At 40.4% G+C, this 24,599-nt stretch overlaps 1 long non-coding RNA gene across 2 annotated transcripts in view; it reads left to right on the top strand.

Moving 5' to 3' along the window:
• Positions 1-24,599, top strand: part of LOC135177111 (uncharacterized) — a 75,857-nt gene that overhangs the window by 16,419 nt on the left and 34,839 nt on the right. Inside the window, exons 2-4 of one of the 2 annotated variants that reach the window (XR_010302913.1) lie at positions 18,846-18,981; positions 19,713-19,772; positions 23,582-23,655. This is a non-coding gene — a long non-coding RNA (uncharacterized LOC135177111). Of the gene's footprint in view, positions 1-18,845; positions 18,982-19,712; positions 19,773-23,581; positions 23,656-24,599 lie in introns of those variants that run through there. The other variant, XR_010302912.1, reaches the window with a different exon arrangement.

A 24,599-nucleotide genomic window follows, 5' to 3' on the forward strand; every position in this document is an offset into this window, starting at 1 on the left:
TTGCTAAGCAAAATTCTTGATTGTTACCATAAAAGCCCAATCTCTTTCAAGTGGTTTTCTTGAACTCCTGCTTTCCCAGCTAAAGTCTGGAGGTCAGTATCATTCATCTGTAGGCTTTACAATTTAAAAACTGACAGAAAGCGATTAGACAGGGGCTGTGCTCTATTTCCAGTGGGTGATTCTTTCTGACAGTGCATTCCCCTGACAGTCAAATCCTGCTAGAACATTTCAGAATGGAATGACTTCTAGTAACTTAACGTTTTCTAGAATTAAAAAATAGGTATGAACATTTAGAATGAGGATCTGTTGCTGATTGTCGTAGTGAAGACAAAATGTTGTCATGATAGTGAGAATAAGATATTAGCCCTTGATGAGGTAGTTGAACTGGAATTTGAACAAGGTGAAGGAAGCATATGAGAGAATCAGGTTTCATACTTCTTGCTATAATTCTTGGTGCAATAATTAGGAAATAATTTGGATCCTGTGTGTACTTTAAATATTTCAAATCTTTTTAAAGCTGGGGTAAGCCTACTAGGCTAAAATGACTGTGCTTTGACCTGGGACATGGCTAGAAATTCTTGTCTGTTTAAAAATGTACCTCACTGAGCATGCCCTATGCATTTAAACCAGTGAAGCTTGAGTTCACATTTTTTTACCCTAAGGAGATGGAGTTGCTTTATAGCCTGTGCTAAACAGAGCAGATGTTCAGAGGACCTTTGGGGGCTTTCACTTATGACTGAAATGGCCTACTTTGCATTCTTCTCTTTCTGTGAAACTGAAGGAGCAAGTCTCATTCGCTCTCTGTGATGCACCATATATAATGGAGGATATGCACTGGGATGTTGCTCTTTCACTGACATGTAAGAGAGAGAATCTCATTAGACAGATGAACCAAAGAGAAATCCTTCTGTTGGCCACAGACTGGAGAGTAAAGGATGATAAGAATCAGAGGATGCTTGGAGTTGTCTACTGTTCTTCTTTGCTTTCAAATGTGGGCATTTCCATGAGTCAAGGAGGCATATAACAAATTACATATTTCAGTATCATATTTAGAACCTTTGCTCTCAAACGAAAAGCAGAAGAGGCTGCTTAAATTGCTGATAGTAAAGTTTAGTTCTGTATATAATACTTGTAGATAAGAGAAGTGAGAGACTGTGAAGGTTACTAGCAAAGCAGTGTATGTGAGGAGAAGCAGATGGGCAGAAGAGGGTCTAGCAGGACACCAATACCATGGAAACAGCCACAACCTAACCCTACCCTGCTCAGGAAGAAGACAATCAGCAAGAAACATCAGAGACTTTTTTTTTTTTTTGGAAGCTTGAACTATGTCTTCTATCAGAATCACTCCAGTCAGTCTGTGATCCTGTGAAAGGCAATATGTCTTCCATGCTTTAAGGTCTGCTCTGGACATCTCTTTGAAGAGCAGAATAACTGCACTTGCTAGGCTATCAAATCTAAGATGCATCATCAGGATGCTCCTCCTATACTATGGGACTGCTATTAATTTTTGTGAATGCTTTCCTACTTCAGAATATTTTGAAAATTATGATGGAAGTGCAGATTGTAATAGGGTGAGTTGAAAAGGCCTCTGTCTACTTTTGTAGGTGTTGTCTCATTCTTTTCACATTGCTGCTACTGAGACAGCGTGGGAGAAAATCCAGTACTGCACACTCCTTGGTAGCATGCCAAAGTGGTAAAGTAGCAAAATCAGGCCTCACTGTTAGTGATGGCAGTCTGTAAAACAGGAATAATTTTCTATTGAATACCTGATTGAATTACTTGTGAATTGCTGCTCTGCTGAGAAAAATTATACTGGAGGTTGGCAGGCAGTCACCATTTTTATTTGCTAGAGGGTATTATCTGAATTTGCCTGTGAGGTGAGTGCCTGGTTAGTCCCTTCCCAGTATAAGTTACTGTGTATTTCAAAATGTGATAAATAATAGTAATAAGTTTTATAACAGGAAAAAATATTCTTGCTGCTCCAAGGACTACCTCTTAACAAAAAAAAAAACAAAAAAAAAAAAAACTGGGCTGATTTGATGGTAATGTGTCCTAGTGGTCTGCAAGATAAAAATGAGGGCCAATCACTGTTTGATCTCCCTCCCTCTTCTTGTAGCTACAGTTTGCAATAGCCTTGCATTTAACTGGTAATTAATTTCTTGACTTCTATAAGATTTGATCATTTCAACAGCCCTTGCAGTGATACCATTTTGTTCAGTGTGCTAGATGTTGCAAGGTTGTGCATTTTGATGTGATGGAGATGATTTTGCCTGGTAGCTTGTGGAAAGTGTCACAAAAATGTGTATGTGTGGGTCAGTTCATTTGCTGGAGCATCTCTCTTTTTGAACTGATTCATTTACTGGAGCATCTCTCTTTTTTGAGCTGATTGGCATTTTTTCCTGCTGCTCCATCGCTGTGCTGCACATCAAATTTTCGTACTTTGTTTCTGATGGCAAAATAATGAACAACATAATGCTTCCCAAGGCAGTGTTAATTTTCCCTTTGGCAAATGAGAGTGTAGACATTAGGAACAGTGCTCTCCCAGCTGCTCCTTGGAGGGAAGGGCCGGTATACTGGTGACAGATACATGAATTCTTTCAGACCACAGAAGACCTGTATCATATAACACTTGAGTGTGTACCTCTCTGTGCTCAACTGTGTCCTCTAATTTCACTGCTGCTGTTCAAAGTGGAGGATTACATGAACTGGATTGAAACAGTTAAGTAAACTGCTTGTGGGGAATGCTATACCGGTGAACAGATTCTTCTCAAAATGGGTAGTGTGTCTTTCACAATGATCCTCTTTGTCCTTTTGGTTACAATGGAGCTTTTGACAACAAACACTGCATCTCTTTTTACAGACAGACACCGAAGACCAAAGTGTAAAGTTCAGCAGCTGGAAGGAAGGACTAGCACCATCTTTTATATGTGATCTATTGTCAGGAACAATAATTACAAGGCACTTCCTTGCAGAGGTTCAGTGGCTTAGATCATTGGTTCAAATCCAGCTCAGATCCGAACCACTAATTGAGAGGCTTGCATGGCTGCTGCCAGCAGTGTGCCTGTTCAACCTGCAAAGAGGGCTTCACCCTCCAGGAGTATCACTTCAACAGGCTGGTTCAAGCAGGCAACAAAACCTGCAGCTGCAGGAGTGCCCCTTGGGTTTTCAAGTGTGATGTGCTGTAAGTCTTTCATATGCATGAGACTCCACCGTAGGGAGGCTGAGAGGAGCAAAGAAAGCACTGAGAGCAGCAGAAAAAACTCCTAGTGTGATAAACACCTATCTGCTAAACTGAAGCTCAACTCTGCTGGTATATTTCAGGTAGAGGACTTAATCATGAATCAAGGGTGTTAGATCAGGTCAGACTGGTGATGTGAAGCACTGCCAGCAGACTCAGGCTGGAGCTGAATGGACTGTTGTCTTTTTGGTAGTAACAAAAGCTATGGTGGGTCTCTAACCTCCTGCCCTTGGAGTAGCAGAAAAGAGACTAAGAAGCTCTCATTTTAGGCATTCTCTGTCCAAAAGAGGCAAGTCCCTTCCAAAGAGGTAACTCTCTCAAACCAATGGCCACTGTTCTTTAGATAGTGTCTAAATATGTGGGAATGATCACAGAAAGAATGACAAAGCACTCAAATTCTCTCGTATTTGTTCTTTCTAGAACACCTGGTAAAGTTATGGACAAATTAACTTCAGCAGCAGTCTTCCGAGTTCTTCTGACAGAGTTGTCACAAGAGCTGTAAACTGAATTTGACTGTAGGGCTGGGTTTGAAATGGAAAACGGTTCCCAAAAGCTAATCTTGCTGGGCCTCAGTGAAAAAAAGGTGAAAGAGAATCCTCTCATTGAGACATGATATTCCCTCTCCTGGTTTACGTAAAACTGATGGAAGACAAAGTGGCTGCCTAACTGAGAGCTTTGTTGCTAAGGTGGCATCTATAGCATAACAAAGAATAGCTAAGTTATAATAAGTTTTTTTTGTTTCTTTGTTTGGTTTTGGGTTTGTTTGTTTGTTTTTAACAGAGATCACTCACAGGAACTGTCTTTGCTTAAAATTAATGCTTGGAATATGTGAAAATGGATCATACTGCAAATGTATGAATTCCATGGGGCGTTAAGTCTGAATTTCACAGCATTCTATTTTGAAGCCAATTCTTACGGTCTCATTACTCTAATTCATAATGAAAACATTTTATGAGGAGTGCAGGAATAGCACTTATGCTAAATATGCTCTGTAGAGCCTTCTCATTGTGGGTTCTTTTAACAAACACTGCAGTTTTGAGAAAAGAAGTGGATTAAAACAAGTTGTAGTGACTCTTTTACATGGGATAGTTTCTTGACACCCTGTGCCCAAACAATTTTTTCTGTTAACACTGATCTGTAGGAAACTGGAAGAAAGTGAATGTCTTACATGTGTTCCTAAAGTGTGCTCCATGAGACTAATGTAAAGTAAGCAATATCTACTCCTCAGAACTTAATTTTTTAATTTAAAATTTGATGATAAATACCCATGGTAGTTGTGAGGAAAATTGAAGGGTTGGTCTGTGTATCCAAAAGGTCTTGATATCTCGGGATGAGAATAATTTCTTTACTGAGAATACAATCACGAGTTTTAAATAAGAAGATGGATGCTTAACATCCATTCTAGTATTTAATATTATGAGCCAATAAGTTTGGGATTTAACTTGTATGGTGCTGAGTATGGCTGCTAACACTTACTGACTTTATTAGGATGAATTTTATCAATGCAGGGAAGGTACTTATACCCTCGCTAGATCTAGCTTTGGGTAAGCACTCTTTATTGTCTTTGAACTCCTTGGTAAATCAAGCCCTGGTTCTTAACACCTGTTAAGTAATCTATATTAGTCTAAATATTAGGAAAAAATGCTCAACCTTGCTGAGGTACAAGTACACCAATCTATTTAATTATGGTATAAAGGAAGCCATTAATAAGGAAAAATATTCCTGTTGAGAGCAGCTACAGGCTAATAGGCATTGCTATATTTCTGAAAGTACATTGAAAATGGTGACAAATGGCAAGGATGTGAAATACATAACAGGGACACCAGAAAGAAAGTGCAATACTTCATCTTCTCATTATGAAAATAGCACCACACAGTCTGAGTTGGTGTAAATATCCCGGAGTCGTATCTAATCTGTCAAACTGAAGCACTCAGCTTTCACATGTATGCCCCTAAAGGCATCAAGTAAGCAGATCACGTCTGTCTACCTTAGGTGCCTGAACTGACACAGGTAGGTTTTTCCACTGGAAGGTTTCAGAAGCACCTTTCTCCATTGTCTAAAAAGGGCCAGGAATACATTAGAAATCTTCACCAGGTATATGTGGCAGATGTGAAACTACTTCCTACTGTAACTCTAGCCATTTTATTTTCAAAATGTAGCTTCTGAACCAGTGCAAAGACAGGTGTAAGTGGATTCTGAAAGTCAGTTTGTCCATGAATGTAGTCTGAGTCAATAATTAACCTTATCCAGTCTTTCTTGTATTAGGTTCTTCAGTGACTTTTCTTTTACAGATGTGGATGTGAAGCCATAGAGATTACTTCAGTTCCTCTCTAATATTTGGTAGGCAGCAAATAAGCTCCTCCCTTCTAATTACATTCTGTTGTATTTTGCTGTAATCTCCTACCAGAAACTGTTGTCCTTCAGCTGCACCTGCGAACTGTTAAGGTGACCAATTTCTGAACCAGGCTTATGCAGCTCTCCCAGTTTTGAAACATGAGAAAAGTCAGACATATTTTCAAAAAAAATCTTTGTGAAGCATAATTATAGAAATAGTTGAATTGGTACAACTGATAAGTAAGTAAGGTCTGATGGAGGAGAGATGGAAGGAAAGATGGTCTGCAGAGTAGCTTAGGCTAGGTAGGCTACTGACAGAACTAGTAATCTGAAATGACAGTTTAGGAGATTTGTCTAAAGCCAGGCAGAAGATTTGTGTCACATCAGCAAACCAACCATGCATTTCAAGCTCTAAAGGGCTCCCTAAGCGATAATCAACCTTCCTCTTAACTCAGATTAGCAGTACGGTGTAGATTTCTGGCAGGTGTACTTGTTTATGGATGCAAGTATACTGATGGCTTTTCTCCATGTTAGTGGCCTGGCTGTAGAATGATGAAGCTGAAGATGCTTTGGTCATGGAGGTGTGCTGCTGTGGGTGAGAACTAAGGTTCTAACCTCAATTGCATGGCATTTCTGTTCATGGGACATTAACAGTTTGGGGATAATGACTGCTGGTACACTATTGATTCTCAGATGAACAAAAGTTTGCTGATTTGGAGGACTGCCAAAGATGTAAGTAAAGGAAAATGTTATGCACAGACTTTCTGTTGGTAAGGGCAAATGAATCTATCAGCCTTTGTGCTGTCAATGCTTATTTATCCAAAAGAACAGCTTATTATGATATGACACTTTTGAAAGACCCAGAGGGAAGGATTTTGACAGTCATTCAGGATTCAACAGGATAAATAAGAAAAGAGTGCTTGTCATCTCCAGAAACAACCCCCCAGTAGAACCTGCAAATGTCATAGCTACCTGCTTTAAATTACAATTCCATCTTTTCAGAAAGGAGAACAGATGTTTCATGTTGATTGCACATTTTCTTAACTGATTTAACTAGAACTTACAGAACTACATCTCTGCAGAGATCCAGGAAAGAGTTTTGTTTTATGTGGGTCCTTGAATCTTCATAATTTTGGACAGAGTATTTCCACTTTCATTAATTAAGCGTCAAACCAAAAGCTAGAGCATTTGTGGCCCCCATGATTGCCTTCTGGCAGATTTATCTGGAGAATGCAAAAGTACTGTTTTCATCCAGAATGACTTGGATTACAAAGTATGGCTGTACTCAAGCTCTAGAAATCATCTGAGAGGTCTGTGGCTCTTTAGTGGCTTGTTTTAAGAAAGAGAGAGAGAAAGAGAGAGGGAAAGAGAGAGAGAGAGAAAGAGAGAGTGAGAGAGAGTCAAGTAATCAGAGAGTTTCAGATCTACATCACTCTCCTTTGACTCTATGTCTTTCACCTTGCAGTCCTGCTGTGATTGACATGCAATGTGTGTGTAGTCCCAGACAAATATATTGGATGCCCTGCCACTGTTACATCCATTTCAGGAGGCACACAGGCACTTCTTCTGTACCAGACACTTCTCAAATGAGTAGGGCTTAGGTCTACCAAGCTTTTTTACATTCTTCAGCTCTCCCTTCACTAAGTTACAGCAGTTTTACCTTCCTGCCTGGATAGTCCACAAACCCAATCTTCCTGGACACAAGTGTGTGTAGCTATAGAGTAGAATTTATAGATATGGACGTTTAAATACTATGCTAAAACAGGATCATAAGGAGGCCAGGTAATGGAAAAATTACCACCTTGACTGATAAGATATACTGGGTTTTATGGCTCTCATTTGTAAAAGTCATATTTTCAGTTTGTACTTTGCAGATTTCTCTTTTGAAAAAGCTGGTGACTTTTTCATAATTGAGAGTTTTACCATACATAATTAAAGCTTACATGAATTTGCAAAGTGAGACTTACCTGGGATCTAAAGACATCTTAGGCAAGCCTACTGCTTAGGGTTATACTTCATCCTATAAATTCCTTCATTTAGCTTTCCTGATAGTCAAGTAACTGTCAATGTGAATTGGTACTTCACTGCCTTCTGAACTGTATTCTAAATGAAAGCATGGGGGTAACTTCTCCAAGCATTATCAGTCATTATAAAGAAATTAGTTCTTCTTTTGCTAGCTCAGTGGAAGAGACAGGTGACATACCATCAAACAAATAACACTGCTGCCAATTATTTCTGTCAAGGAAATGTATTAGATAAGCATACATGAAGACACAAAATAATTTAAAAACAAAATCCCCAGGCTTCTAGTTTCTTTGTGAAAAGATCAGCTAATTAACTTATTAACTTTAAAAATAATGGGTTTATGATTTAAGATTAAGAGGAGAGAAAAATAAGGATTTATAGTTTAGTAGTCGCAGATGAGTATAAATATCTACGTAACAGAGAAGCCTTTACACCTTAAGCCAAGAGGAATGAAAGGATTCAGAGCAAGATTTAATTGTCATGCTCTTAGTAAATATTTTTCATCTAGATCTACCAATGTGTATTTATGCAAGGTGTTCAGTCTGGTATTTCTTTGCAGAAGCAGTTCCTATTATCTTCTGGTTTAATTTTATTTTACCACTTTTTCAAGTTTCTTTTTACTTCAGAGGTGATTAAAAAAAAGGGAAGAAAAAGTAGCATTATTTTGGAGGTGAGAGAAGATACAGGGGTGACCTCATTGCTGTCTACAACTACCTGAAGGGAGGCTGTAGCCAGGCGGGGGTTGGTCTCTTCTGCCAGGCAACCAGCAAGAGAACAAGAGGACATAGTCTCAAGTTGTGCCAGGGGAAGTCTAGGCTAGATGTTAGGAGGAAGTTCTTCACAGAGAGAGTGATTGGAATGGGCTGCTCAGGGAGGTGGTGGAGTCACTATCCCTGGAGGTGTTCCAGAAAAGCCTGGGTGAGGCACTTAGTGCCATGGTCTAGCTGACTGGCTAGGGCTGGGTGCTAGGTTGGACTGGATGATCTTGGAGGTCTCTTCCAACCTGGTTGATTCTATGATTCTATGATCATTATATATTCTAATTCTAAGTCATTATTGCTGAGATAAATTTAATACATATTAATCTCTGTCCTTCAGAATTTAGACTATTCTGTTAATCTGGGCTGTCCAGCTTCAGAATTCTGTTATATTTTCAAATTTAATACAGTGATACACTGTATTTTATATATATATATGTAGCATCTAGGATGGGTAAAATGTTAAGCCTACAGCATGCTGCATTACATAACTAGAAAGGAATCTATTAACCATGGATCTGTACCTAAGTTGATGAGGTTAGTGAACCACATTATTGGGACAGACCTTACACTGCCAACTTTCCAAAACTTGGAAGTGTGATGCTGCAGAGCTGGTCAGACATCTCCTCAGTGATCATACTGAAATAGCTATTGGTTCATAATGAAAAGAGACCATACCTAGGCACTTAAGAAATGCAGGCCTCAGAAGGCAGTTGAAAAAAACTAAAGAAATCTAACACATGGTCTAGTGGTCTAGGCTGTAGATATCTCCACCAAGCCATTTTCCACTTCCTTGATTGTCAGTTGTGAATAAACAAAATATCTTGAAGAAGGCAATTTACTGCAGTAATTTGACCATTTGCACGAGAATGAGAAGATGTCCTAGAAATGCCATTTTGTTTTATAAATAATTTGAGACTAGTTGAATAAGTAGATAGATGTCTCTATCTAGTCAGGTGAACCCTACACATTTTGAGAGGTGGGCCCATGTGAACCTCATGAAGTTCAATAAAGCCAAGTGCAAGTTCCTGTGTATGGGATAGCACAAATATGGAGTGAATTGAGATCAACCCTAAGGAGAAGGGCTTGGGAGCATTAGTTGAAGAGTTGAACATGACCCAGCAATGAACATTTGCAGCCCTGAAAGCCAGCTGTATCCTGGGCTGCATGGAAAAGCCACATGACCAGCAGGTCAAGGAAGGTCTCATGAGACCATACTTAGACTATTGCATTCAGTTCTGGGGCCCCCACCACAAGGAGGACATGGACCTGCTGGAGTGAGTCCAGAGGAGAGCAACAAAGATGATCAGAGGGATAGAGTACCTTGCCTATGAGAACAGTCTGAGAGTTGTTCAGCCTGGAGAAGGCTCCAGGGAGACCTTATAGCCTTCCAGTACTTAAATGGGAGCTTATAAGAAAGATAAGGAGGAACTTTTTACAAGGGCATGCAGTGGAAGAACAAGGGGTAAAGGCATTAAACTGAAAGAGAGAAGATTCAGATTATATGTAAGGAGGGATCTGGGGGTACTGATTGATACCCGCCTGAACATGAGCCAGCAGTGTGCCCAGGTGGCCAAGAGAGCCAGTGGCATCCTGGCCTGCATCAGGAGTGGTGTGGTCAGCAGGAGCAGGGAGGTCATTCTGCCCCTGTACTCTGCACTGGTCAGACCACACCTCGAGTACTGCGTTCAGTTCTGGGCCCCCCAGTTTAGGAAGGACATTGAGATGCTTGAGCGTGTCCAGAGAAGGGCGACGAGGCTGGGGAGAGGCCTCGAGCACAAGCCCTACGAGGAGAGGCTTAGGGAGCTGGGGTTGTTTAGCCTGGAGAAGAGGAGGCTCAGGGGTGACCTTATTGCTGTCTACAACTACCTGAAGGGTGGTTGTGGCCAGGAGGAGGTTGCTCTCTTCTCTCAGGTGGCCAGCTCCAGAACAAGAGGACACAGCCTCAGGCTGCGCCAGGGGAAATTTCGGCTCGAGGTGAGGAGAAAGTTCTTCCCTGAGAGAGTCATTGGGCACTGGAATGGGCTGCCTGGGGAGGTGGTGGAGTCGTCGTCCCTGGGGCAGTTCAAGGCAAGGTTGGATGTGGCACTTGGTGCCATGGTCTAGCCTTGGGCACTGTGGTAAAGGGTTGGACTTGATGATCTGTGAGGTCTCTTCCAACCTTGGTGATACTGTGATACTGTGATACTGTGAAGATGGACTTCACTGTGAGGGTGGTGAGGCACTGGAACAGGTAGTCCAGAGAGGTTACAGGTGCCCCATCCCTGGAAGTGTTCAAAGCCAAGTTGGATGGGTCGTTGAGCAACCTGGTGTAGTGGAAGGTGTCCCTGCCTGTGACAGGGGTGGTTAGAGCTAGGTGATCTTTAAGGTCCCATTCAATCCAAACCATTCTTTGATTCTGTGATTCTCTGATTCAAAAGCCTGAGTGAGAGCTCAATAACTCCAAGGAAAAATAGGTTAATTTGGAATGGAAGGTAAAAATAGGAACGTTCCAGGAAATAAATTGGGTCAGTGAAGCAAATGTAGAGTTCTATTTGAAACACAAAATTATGCTGTATCATCTCAGTTTAGTAGCTGGATGCAGAAGGTGCACAGTTGAAAGATTGCCTCGATAGAACAGTAAGGGAGAATCTGAAGTCCTACATCAATAATAAAATTTAAAAACCAAACAAAAAAAAATTACCTGTTGTGATACTGAATGTGAGTATGGGCTAAATTAGGCACATCTGTACAGAAACATAATGAGATATGTTGGCAGCTGGGTTGCTGCCTCAGCTGGCTCTGCTTCCTGCCAGCTGCTGCAGCTACCTCCACTGGATGTGCTCACTCTAGAAGTGAGGAGCTCCAGGAGCACCAGTGGCCATTTGCTGCTTTGGTGAGCTGTTTTCTAGATGAGCTCTTTGCTATAGATCTGTGGGTATGCTGTTTATTGTAAAAATATCATAGAATCATAGAATTAATCAGGTTGGAAGAGACCTGCAAGATCATCCACTCCAACCTAGCATCCAGCCCTAGCCAGTCCACTAGACCATGGCACTAAGTGCCTCATCCAGGCTTTGCTTGAACACCTCCAGGGATGATGAATCCACCACCTCCCTGGGCAGCCAATTCCAATGCCAATCACTCTCTCTGCCAACAACTTCCTCCTAACATCCAGCCTAGACTTCCCCTGGCACAACTTGAGACTGTGTCCCCTTGTTCCGTTGCTGGTTGCCTGGGAGACGAGACTGAACCCCACCTAGCTACAACCAAGTGACATTTACAGCAGTCCTATTTGCTGTAGTCTACTTCCTGAATAAACACCTGCTGCATAGTGGTATTTGTGTGATATGTTTTACAGGTTTACATGACTGGCAAAGGAAGCTGTGGATGTATTCAGTGTATCTTGGCAGAGTTCCTCTATGATTCATGAGAGAAATGAGAAGGATGAGGGCTGTCTGGCTTAAAAGACCTAATATCACTAAAGCTCAGGAGACTTAAGCACACAGAGTGATTCTGGAACCAGCCAGATCACCTGGAAGCCTTGACCTTTGGGATTTGTTATCTTAGCTTTCAATTTGCTAATGAAGTTTACATGTAGTGAAAATGAACTTCTCCTGCATTCATTTTTTATGCAGCACTTTTATATTTGAAAATGCAGTTTTATATTTTTACTTCTCTGACTTTAAAACTCAGCTTTCTTTTTTATCTCACAGATGGCCAATGGCTATGAAATATTAATGCTAACACTAATATAAATAATGAATTAAACAATGAAAGCTTCAGCTTAAGAAGCCTAACTCTTACATGAGTAGAGACTTAAAAGTGCCCATGAAGATGGGAATGCGTCATTATTTCTTCCAAGTAAAGAATTGCCTGTTTGTAAATCAGACATAATCTTGTTACTCTATGTTTCTGCTTGGGGAATGAATGGTAGCCACTTAACAAGGTGAACTCCCTGTCTAGTCTCTCCCAATATTTGTTATTCTAATTTATCTTAACAGAGAGAACATCAATTCCCTGAGCAGGTGAGCTAAGCCCTGGTTTTGCTGCAGGCTTCTGATCTTGCATTCTTTGTGTCACTCCTAATGCCTTCAGAGAGTGCAAAGGAAGCGACTCAGGCCCCGTTAACTCTGTAGCTGAAGAAAGGCAATTTAATATTTTTCAGTTTCACTTACCAGTTCCTGCGCTGATGACAGTCCTGCTGCACATCTTGTAGTTTCAACAATCTTTCCTCTCTTTCTGCTGTTGCTTAGGTTTGAAGTCATAATGCAGTTTTCCATGGCATGCTGTTTCTTTGCAATATTCTTACTCAGTGGAGTGGCTCTCTATTGATTATTTGTTTTTGGAAGAACCTTAGCACAGCCTTATACTGTGCTCATCTTCTTTTGAGAGATTATTTTATAAAGTCTGTGAGCCTTCATAAAAGAGTACAACACCTGAAGGCAGAATTATATTTTGAATTGTGGTGTACCTTTGCAGCCTTAAAATATAGAGTGGTAAAAACCTCTTTTTAATCATTACCTATGTTTAGCTCGTATCCAGGAATAAGCTATATCAGTTATTCTATACCAAACAACTCTTCCCCAGGCAAGATGTGGGATCAGGAAAAGAGACTTATGGATTTAAATGAAAACTGCTTTCACAAAACAGCAAAATTAATATCAATACTAGTGGCAGCATAAAGTACAGGAAAAGGATACTCAGCCCAGTGAGTGTACTGCAGTCACAACAAGCAGGAAAGTAGTTTTTGGAAGGATAAAGAAAAATGAATCCTCTAGGGATAACAACACTTAATAGGAAGAGAAAAAAGAATCACTATCTTCTGCAAACCTCTCTCTTTTTGTAATGAGCGTAGTATGAGATTTACAGTATGAGATGCCCCTGTTAGCCAGCTTAGGTCAGCTACCCTGGCTTTTGCCCCTTCCAGCTTGAAACTCCCAATAGCTTATATGATGTGGCTGACATGATTCTATCTCGGTGAAACCAGAACAGTGCTGCTTTTTTCAGCTTATAGTTCCCTGAAAGTGATTGTCCACCTTCTAAGCCTTGCTGTTCAGACAGCTGGAAAATTAATGTCTGTTTCTCTTGAAGTCTCCTGTGATAAACAACCATGATGGCAAGTTTAGGCAAATTCCTTACAGATCTACAGTGGATGTGCCTGGACTTGAGAGAAAGAATCTCCTATTAGAGAGCTTATTTTCTCAGATGAGTGCTCAACTTAGTTGAGTTGAACATGAAAAATGCAAACCCTGATCCTCATCCCTAAGGTTTTGTTCAGCTTTCCTAGTGAAATCCCTCTGCTTAACAGTCATTAAGTAAGTCTGGATTTAAATCTTTGGGGTTATTAAGAATAACCAGTTGCAGTCCTTACTAGCAAGTCCACAAGGACAAGCATGAACTGCCTGATGCTCAGCTAGTTACTTTTCTTCCCTTAGTCACAAAGCTATCATTGCCTTGATTGAAAGGAGGAAAGAGAATGATTAAGTAACACTGCTTCTTTTCTGTAATTTAGGTAACTATAGTTCTCCTCATGGTAAGACTGTTAAGACCTCTGACTTTCCCCCAGCTTCTGCAGTAGCACCTTCTTTCTAGCTGGATTGCCAAGTGCCATGAATTATGTTTATCCTGCAAGGCAGAGAAGTCTCTCTCTGGGCAGAGCTGCTCTGCAGCATCAGATGCCTTGCCAGCCCTTTCCACTTGTTGCTCACAGGACTTCCCAGTGCCCACTGCATCTTTGCTAGAGAAATTCACATTAGCAATTCTGCTGGTATTTGTGAACGAATGTGGACACTGTGCCAGTGACACAACTTCTTAATGTTCATCAAAGAGAACTTCCAAGCCATTGTGCTTTACACTAGAATGAGACTACACGTTTTTACAATACAGAAAGGGGTTAAGGGTCTCCCTTTGAAGACTGCTATCAAACTTACTGGATTGGCAAACCAAAAGTGGCCCACACCTCTTAAGACCTTATTCTTCCACTAAGGAAGGTCTGATAGTTAGGTGAGAAGATGAATTTAGAAGTAGCTAACATAGTAACTGAGGCACAGTCCTAACTGGCATCAATAAAGTGAGGAAATTAGCATCATGGAGCCATGCAGCGTGATCCATTTCACTTATTGGTATTTCTACATTCAGGGACACTGTAAATTCTGGAAGAACATTTTCAAGTGAGACTGATTATTTTTGTGTGATTGCATGAATCACTGAGGGAGATAAGAAAATGTGTAACAGCTCTTCTTGAAGATTGAGCAGATGGGTGCCCAGTTCAGTGTGAGAGCATTTACCAGCAAAATATTACATCGTATTCACCTCAGTGCTGATTGAATACAAGTGAATGCCAGGTTACTGTGACAAATATTGCAGAGAACAAAGAGTTATGATTCTCTTAAAAAAATAATATACTTGATCTCTAGGTTTTGCAAAATTAATCTATTCTCTTTCAGTATTTGCATTTGGGGAGACTGATATAGAATCATTTTGGTTGGAAAAGACCTTTAAGATCATCAAGGCTATCCACTATCTACCTCTACCAAGCCTGGTGCTAGTCCATTAGCACCACATCTATGATTACTATAAACACCTCCAGGGCTGTGGATTCAACCACTTACCTGGGGAGCTTATTCTAGTGTTTAATAACTCTTTCATTAAAGAAGTTTCTTCTAATACAAATTCAAACCTCCCCTGGTGCCATTTGAAGCCATTTCCTCTCTTCCTATCACTTATTACTAGGGAATTTTATGTATATATACATATATATATATATATATATATATATATATATATATATATGAAGGGTTGTAGCCAGGTGGGGGTTGGTCTCTTCTCCCAGGCAACCAGCAACAGAACAAGGGGACACAGTCTCAAGTTGTGCCAGAGGAAGTCTAGGCTGGATGTTAGGAGGAAGTTGTTGGCAGAGAGAGTGATTGGCATTGGAATGGGCTGCCCAGGGAGGTGGTGGAGTCACGGTCCCTGGAGGTGTTCAAGCAAAGCCTGGCTGAGGCACTTAGTGCCATGGTCTAGTTGACTGGCTAGGGCTGGGTGCTAAGTTGGACTGGATGATGTTGGAGGTCTCTTCCAACCTGATTGATTCTATGATATAAACATAACCAACACTGAGGTACCATCTCAAATTGAGAAAACAAAAAGTTGTGCAACAGTTGGCTTTTTTTTTGTGAGCAGAGAGTGCACTATGAGCTTTTAGAGCTTCATCTTAAGGTAGACAACACCTATATTCTATTGAGATCCAGGAAGAAGAAGATATTTATTCTTTTTCATATTATTGAAATAATTATTGTTCATTCAAATGGGATCATTTATCAAGCCTGGACTTTTTTATTGCTGGATTGAGCACTAACATATTTTGAGTAGATGTAAACTTACTTAATATTTTTCATTATGACTTGAACTCATTTGTTTTATTGAAATAATGGTACTTAGTGGAGACTTTTACTCCTTTAAGTCAGCTGAAAATACTTACTGATTTATTAGAGCCAAGGCTCTTAGAGATTTTAAAATGCACACTTTTATTTTGCACATTGTCTCTAAAAGTTACAGATTATCTACTAATGATTTTATTTCAATAACGAGGTCTCTTCCCTGAAGTCATAGGATAATTTATTTGGATTTTAAATTAAGTCATGACTGAGATACCTGAGAAAATTGTACTTACTGAGACACTTAAGGAATATAAAGAGATGCCTGCAAATCTTGAATGAAATAGAATTACAATTATCAGAAAGTTTATAATTTGAAGTTTTTCAATAGTTTGCATGAGAATCTCTTACAGTTTAATCAAAATATTAGGTCCTCAGCAGCAGACATTTTCTCTGATCATTCATCAACCTTGATGCTTGCAGGTAGCTTCTGCGATGCCTGATACATAATGTATAATATATAGATTTTTCTTTGGGCCTCTGTTTGTTATGTACTCCAGTCTGAAGGAAGCTCAAGTGGAATAGATACATCCCAACACTGCTTAAGGAGTCTGTGTAGGCTATGTAGAAACTTCTCTTTTCTGTCTCCTTATTTACTTACAAACTGAAGTGTGTCAAACAAGCCAACACCTTTTTCTTTCCAAAGCATAGGACATCCTTCTGTAGAAGCCCTTGGTGAAAGGAATGCAGCTGTCCTGTTCAATAGTACTTAAACCTTGTCAGAATCTGGGAGGAGTGTCGGATTACTCAAGGGAGCTTTCAGGAATGGACAGAAAATATGGGTACTGGGAAGGTGTGGCCATGACAGAAAAGCATGGCAAGAAAACAAGAACAGTGATTTGATGGTATCTCTAATTCATCATCTTTGTCTTTTTGTTTCTTTTTTGGTGTCATTCCTGTCCATCATAGCCTACAACTACCTTTTTTTTCCTGTAGCCAGCTAGGCAGATCTGATAGTCTATACCAACATGTCAGACTTCTACAGTGATAATTTTCCCTACGTGCAAATGCTAAGTAATTCTGCTTGATGTATTTGACAGTGATGGATAGTTTCAATACAGTGAAGTTATGCCTTTTCCAAATTATTCCTATCATTTGTTAGCTTATTATACAGGAGCAGCTGCTATTTCCAATGGGAGAACCTATTCCCACCTCCTCCACACACAGACATTCAACTCTGTTTTGTTTAAATGGTAGCTGAAATATACAGGGTATGAAGCTGGCTTTGCAGATGTGATTCTGAGTTTCTTGCTGAATCCCCGCTGCAGTACTGTTGAGCTGTGTGGATCTGTTTCATGGGACATGGGTGTGGACTGGGATCTGAAAGATTTATTGCTGGGAGAGAATGTGCCTTCCAAGGAACTCAGAACAAGCCAAGCACCTCAGAAGGACTAAGGCAGTTTGATACTTTTGTGTGATGCTGTTAGATCCAGGGCCAGGATTAGTGGGATTTGTTGAAGTACTAGTTCAGCATAGTATTTTTGAACTATAAAATTGTATACAATTTACAGGCTATATATTGAACTGTCAAGCTGTGCACACTGTTAGCCCACATAATGGCAAGATTGCTTGTAATCTTGTCCTTTCTCTTATTGCCTCCCCGAGTCTGTAATGCATTTGTTGTGTCTTGTCCTTAATTATCCTCCAAATCTATATGAGCTGTGAAGCCCAATGCCGCTTTTGAACGATACTGATTTCAGTTGAGTTGTGCAAAGGTCTGCCTGCAGGGAACAGGGTGAAGGACAATAACCCTTTAAAGGGAAAGACCTTATTTATCTCTGTGTCCTGTGAATACAAAATCCCTCCAAGATACTCTCCACTAGACAGTTTATGACAGGTTTTTAGAGTAAGCAGTCTCAGCTATAGGATGACTGCTATTTTTCTCCAAGGATTGCTTGTAATCAAACTGTGTTTGGGACCTGAGATGTGTGCATGCTCATGTTCTCTCTACAGCACAGTGGTGAGAGTGAGTGTGTTTGATAACCTTGAGGAGGAGATCCTTGCCATCAAAAATTATGCACCATGGACCAACTAGGAAATATGCTTTTCTTTTTAGTAGCAGCAATCTGCCAAAGGGCTGTATGAGCCTACAGCCAAGGCAAAGGCTTTGCTTATTGGTATGCTTATTGGCCTGTGATCAGAGCAGAAAAAGTTTATGCAAATGCTACCCTTGCACTGTCTCCACAGATAGAGGAACTTTGGGAATATTTGTGGCTTTTACTGGAAGAGAATGAGATATAAGGCTATTTAAGCTTGACTCAAACTCACTGTTGTTCGTAGAAATTCCAAATCTCTGCAGTCTACCATGAAAATCACTCTTTGTTTTTCCTTTTCCTCCCACCAGTAATCTCTCACAGCTCAGAGTAGCAGCTGCCATTCAAGATTTCACATGTTTTAAAATTGCTGACTTCAAAACCACTTTATGCTTGATCTTGGTGCCTCTGAGCTGTCAGTGAAGCCTCAAGTCTTTACCTAGCTGTTAACTCTACAACCTTTTCATCAGTGGTATGTTGGTAAACACTAGGTTCTAAGGAAGTAACCTAGCTTGCTATCAACAACGCCCTCCAGTGTATGGTTGTGCTGCGTATAAATGAAATGTGGCAGCAGAAACTAGGCTGGACAACGGTCAATAGCCCCACTGCTTTATACGATATTGATGGGTTGGCACTGCAGAACCTGCAAAGAAACTTAAATTGAACTTTTCCAGCAAGTTCCAGGTAGAAAGCACTCCAAATGCCACTGGCAGCTTCATCTTAAGAACTCTGTTTCTGTACATGGGGACAAGAAAAATCAAATTACTTATGGAACATAGCAAAATGCTGAAAGGCAGGACTCACTTCATTTCAGCAAATTTGTTAATACATAGGAGTCACTGCTGCTTTAATTACTGACAATTTAATTCCCAGTGACTGTTACTGGGATGAAGCGGGTTAGAAATTGCTGCATTTGTCTCAGAGAACATATTAAACTGAAATGGTGAATGGAGCAGAAGAATTCGGATAGATGAGAGGAGTGTGTGGGGCAGGCAATCGTTCACTTTTTTCATACAAGATGTTTCTCTTTCCTATTCAGGCTAAGATTTACATCTTCAAGATATGATTTCTACCTGAAAACGAAAGATAAGCTCTTCTCCAAAATGACCCACTCTTCCCATTCCCATGATTTCTCCTGACTCAAGCTGCTGCTTCTGCTTTACACTGTGAGCAAGGTACAGTACACAGTGGTGGAAGTTTTGGGTGCTCATCTTTCATTCAAGCCAGTGTAAATGGCTTATGAGGAAAGGCTGAGGGCCCTGGGGCTTTTTAGTCTGGAGAAAAGAAGACTGAGAGGGGATTCGATAAATGTTTATAAGTATCTGAAGGCTGCCAGGCTCTGCTCACTGCTCCCTGTGACAGGACAAGGAGCAATGGGTGTAAGTTGCAGCAAAAGGGGTTCCGCCTCAACACAAGGGGGAACTTCTTTACTGTAAGGGTCACAGAGCACTGGCACAGGCTCCCCAGAGAGGTTGTGGAGTCTCCTTCTCTGGAGCCTTTGAAGGCCTGTCTGGATGTGTTCCTCTGTGATCTGTGTTAGATAGGATTGTCCTGCTCTGGCAGGGGGGTTGGACTCGATCTCTTCGGGTCCCTTCCAACCCCTAACATCCTGTGATCCTAAATGAAGCTGTCAGCAGTGAGGACAGATATTTGCTGGAAATGAAATAAGAATGCCTATGCTAAAATGCATAGATCTCACTATTGCATGGTTTGTAATGTTATTCACACATTTATCTTTCTACACCACAACCTCAAACTCTTATTAAAAAAATGTCAAAAGCATGTAGGGCTGCTGGCACTGTGCAAAGATTGCAAAAGGCTCTTCAGAAGTTAGTGTTATCTGAGCTCTCAATATTTAATATGCACTGAACTTACACTGTACTTTCTTTTTCTGTGTCCTTAATAGCTTGCTTATACCGTGGCTGTACCGTTTCTGAAAGGAGGCTTTGTCTCTACTGCTCCCTAGGTGAGTTCACACAGCTGTCTGGTGCAAATTCTGCTCCCTCTCACTCCACCTTCATTTTGTACCTTAAGTGTTCTCACCTTGAAGAGGTGCGATTCACATATCAGCCTGGTGCTTCAGGCAATGATAGATTCTGCAACCAGGGAGCATTACAGGTTCCTAGGTCTGCATGCTTCATCCATACACATGCCTTTCTTTTCTCTTGCTTTTCTTAATTTTGTTCTTTTATTCTTTCTGAAGCTTTTTTTGGTTGTTGTTGTTCCCTTTCTCCCAAATCATTATTTTATTCTGTCTAATACTGACTCTGGCTATTGGATACTGAACTTATTGCTGAAAAATAGCTATACATTTTATACAGCTACACAGGCTGAAGAGAAAACCAAAACAGCAGACAGGAAAACCAATCATTTTTGTACAAAAGTATTGACTGCTCCAAGGTCCTCCTTTACAAACTAGGAAGAATTCTACATGACTTTACAGAAGAAGCTGGGTTTACTTCCATATTTACTCTAAATCTTTACTTTGCCTTTCAAATTTATTTGTCTGGCAAATAATAGTGCAAATACACCATTTGGGATTAGAAGCCCGCTACCCCATGTACATATCTACATAATGAGAGGGTCTTTCTCCTAAAGGCACCATGCTCTGAATCAAGAGAGTCATGTAATATACATAATAGATGAGGAGGACCTCTATGTAGCAACATTTTAGGGACATCAGAGGCAGCTGTGGTTCTGGTGGTCACTATTGGTAGTATCTGACTGCTGAGAGAATGTATCTTAGTCTCGCCTTTCATTCAGTAGAAACTAGTAAACAATCATCAAATCTTTTTGTAGTGACAAGAGATCAATGCCCAGAGTACAGAAAAGTTTGTCAAAGACATAGGCTGAAAGCAGAGGAGTCAGAGGCATTGACTGAATGCACATTTGTAAGAACCTGATCCCCGAGTGCCATGAGAGAAGTAGAGGGCTTGGCATTGGAGAAAGCATTTATTTGGAGTAAATGAAGAAGTGGGTTGCTTTGCAAAGCAGTTTCATTCCTTTTCTTAGTCTTGGTTTCAGAGGAATGGGAGTTTCTGTACATTTATTTGAAAAGAAACAAGGATGAAGGAAATAAATACTTGAGTGAATTTAAAAACAAACTCAGTAAAGCTGGGTGCAGCACTTGTCTCTGAGAAAACAAGGACAAGCTAGTGCAGACAGGCCAGAGCCTCTGTCACGGCTATGTCTAACATGCAAGCTTGTACCTGAAAAACAAAGACAGAAAGAGCTAAGAGGGAAATCAAAAAGGCAAAGCTAAAACCTGCCACTTTGGTTCCTCATGCTTACTCTCCCTATTGAAGTGGCAAAGGACACATTTTCTCCAAAACCTAGGAACAATTGGACAGAGTAACGGATCAGTTATCAGCTGTCAAAAAATGTTCCTTACCATGTTTTATCCTTTTGTTTTTGTATAAACAATCTAGGCTATACCATTATGTTTCCACTAACATTTTTGGAGCTTCAGAATAGTTTTAGAATAAAGCAGGTGTGATTTATACTCCCTGAGAGAATTGCAAGTATTGAAGTCTGGGCACCTGTGTTACAAGAGAAAGAACTTTGACAAAGAAACAGGAGAAAGACTTTGGCAAAGAAACAAAATACTTAGAAATCAAGAGGAGGGAGCAGTTTTGTTAGGAAGGAAATTTGGGAGCCATGTAAATGTTCCAAAGCTTCTAGTCCAGCTTTGTAATTAGGAAATTAGAAAATGTGTACTTTGTCCCACAATAACTATGACATGAAAGACCTACTTCACCCTGGAATTGTTCAGCACCAATATGTAGGTGAAGGATATTTCTCTGGGTAGAGCATCTGTCACTCCAATGAATAGCTTAATTATGCCAGGGAAAAAGAGCATATTTTTCATGGTCATAGCCATATTGCCATTAGAAGAATTTCCCGGTGTACTTCCGTCTGAGTAGTTCTGCTTACTGAAACAACTTTTATACTGGAAACCAGTCCTGTGGAAGATTTTGGGTTTTCTTAAAAACAACAACAACAAAACAAACAACTGAAACCTCCAAAACACCAAACAAACAAAAAGCGAAGGGGAAAAAATAGATTATTAGAAAGGATGAGAGGTAGAAAAGAAAGGTTAAAAAACTGTGATGGTTTGGGTGTTCCCCACCCCCACACACTTTGGAAATCACCCAGACTAGACTTAGCCAGCTCTGGAAGTTGAATGAAGCTTATAATTTACAGCTTAGTTCAGTATACAAGCAGATATTTACAGTATATACAGTTATAGACAGAAATAGACAAGGGAAAAGGGAATACAGAAACACAGCAGCCCTCCCAGAAACCTGAGTCCCCAGGAGAGGCTCCCAACTGCCCTTCACCTTCCCCCTACCCCTCTCAACCTTACCCCAGTCCCAAGGAAGAGTGGAGATTTGGCCAGGGGGTTAGGAAGCAAAGTGGATCAGTCAGAGAAATGGAGGGTGAGGTTAGAGAGAGAGATGCAGCTCAGAGCTCCCCAGCAGTAGTGAGTTATCTGTGTTTTGATTCTTGTTCTTATACATCTTAGGCCTATGTGGGAAGTAGACATCACCCTTGCTTTCCTTCCACAGCCTGTAATCTTATTCTTCTCACCAAAACATTCTAGCTAGCTTCAAACTAGCACAAAAACAATGATGAAAAATTAAATAACAGAACCAGGTAAAGTAAAAAAATGTATATATGTAAAATAAAAATCAGTGTCTTCACTCACCCTTATTCATTCCAAAACTGTCCTTCAAAGAGATGTGCATAACATCCCATCTATTCTCTCTCCTCAGACCACCTATTTGGCTTTCCATAGTTATGTCCCAGGACATAATGACTAGATTTTTTCCCTGCCTGCTGTGGTACCCTGGGATTATACGGTCAAGTTGTGTTTCCTTCTCAAAAGTTCTCCTGAACTTTGAAGTCTTGCCATAAGGCTTAGGGAGCATTATTCCAATATAAAAAGCAACAGGTCAACTGTATTTCTTCCACATCAACTGTCAACGTGTAGTCGAGCTTGGTATCTGTAAATCATTTCATAAGATAGTTCATTAGATTAGTTTTTAATTGTTGTGTTCTTGCATACTGTAGAATTGTAACAGATGCTGGTAGTAAGTAATACTTATGTCTGGAGAGTTGTAGCTCTTGATCTGTAAACAGGACATGTTCTTTGAGATAACTTTCCTCAAAATCCATGAAAATACTCATGTGAGTATAGAGTGTGAGGAATGAAACAGTGATAGGCTGGATGTTAGGAGGAAGTTCTTCCCAGTGAGAGTGACTGGCATTGGAATGGGCTGCCCAGGGAGGTGGTGGAGTCACCGTCCCTGGAGGTGTTGAAGAAAAGCCTGGATGAGGCACTTAGTGCCATTGTCTAGTTGACTGGCTAGGGCTGGGTGCTAGGTTGGCCTGGATGATCTTGGAGGTCTCTTCCAACCTGGTTGATTCTCTGATTCTATGATTAGAAATGAAAATGCATGTCTCTGCTATATGTGCTGAAAAAAAATAATCCAACCCAAACACAGCATGTTTAACAATAGATCTTTCTCAAGGTTGAGAGTCTCAGAAATATCTGAGAAACTTCAGATAAATCTCAGTGACTATCAATGAAACTCTGTCTCCTAAACCCCCCTCCAAATCAATCAGTTTTATTTACCCTGTGAGCTACTTCTGTTAGGCAAAGGAAAAGCAGAAGGACTCCGATTTTTCTTATGTCAATCAAAGTCCCCAGTGTTGTCTGTGGTTCCCACGAGTACATTTTCAGCACTTTAATTACTATTTTCCTGTTCCTAGTGAAAAGTAGGGGAAAACTATTCCACTGCAGTTACTGGAGTCTGATTGCTTTATTGGTTTCCATTTGCCACAAGGTGAGAGTTAATTTTAGTACATGGAGTTTCTTGGGGAAGAAAACGTTCATACTGGGAACTGAGGGAACTCATTTTCCTTTTAACCAGACAACCTTTGAAGGATGGATGAACTGAAAGTGAGATCATGAGAAAAGTATGTTGTTTCAATTTTTTTGTCTTAAAACCACTGGAGAAATATTCTTAGCTTTCCATAAGACAGAATTTTCTTAATACTCATGATCTGAATTAGTTTTATTGCCTATTTGAGTGTGAAACATTAACTGCATTACACTAAGGATGGATGGCCAGTAAATGCCCAGTGCATTGTATTATGAACATGAGTGCACCATGAGAAGGAAAAAGTAGTTTGGTGGTTTCTAACAAATGCACACAGATTTATCAGAGAAGATGATGAGAAATTTTAGACATTATGAAACAGTGTTTTATAGGTGGTGATTATCTGTATACTGAGGGATCAGCTTCAACTCACAAAATTTGATCTGAAAATGAGAATCTAAGTTTTTTTTTTCCAGGCAGACTTCACTGCCTGGTATTATACTAAACTGGGACCCTAAGGCATAGTTTTGTCTAATGGGCAAAATGCTTCCAAGGACTCCAGCTTTTTGTTTCATTTCCATCTCATTCCTTCAGTATACTAATTCTAAATATGTATTCTGATTATCCTTCATATCCCTTGGGTGCAATCACAACACTCTCAAAATGCCTTCAGAGGAGAGCTGCTCCAGTGTTCTGATCATTCACATGGCCCTCTTCTGCACCCACTACAACAGGTCCATGCCTTTCTTGCACTGTGGACCTCAGTTCAGGGCACAGTACTGAAGGTTGAGTTTCATGAGGAAAGAGAAGGAAAAACACCTCCTTGAACCTTCTGGTTGTATTTCTTTCTACATAGCCCAAGCTACAATTGGCTTTCTGGGCTATGAGTGTGCAGTGCCAGCTCATTT

This window comes from Pogoniulus pusillus, chromosome 7, assembly GCF_015220805.1.
Source record: "Pogoniulus pusillus isolate bPogPus1 chromosome 7, bPogPus1.pri, whole genome shotgun sequence".
In the NCBI taxonomy this organism is placed as follows: domain Eukaryota; kingdom Metazoa; phylum Chordata; class Aves; order Piciformes; family Lybiidae; genus Pogoniulus; species Pogoniulus pusillus.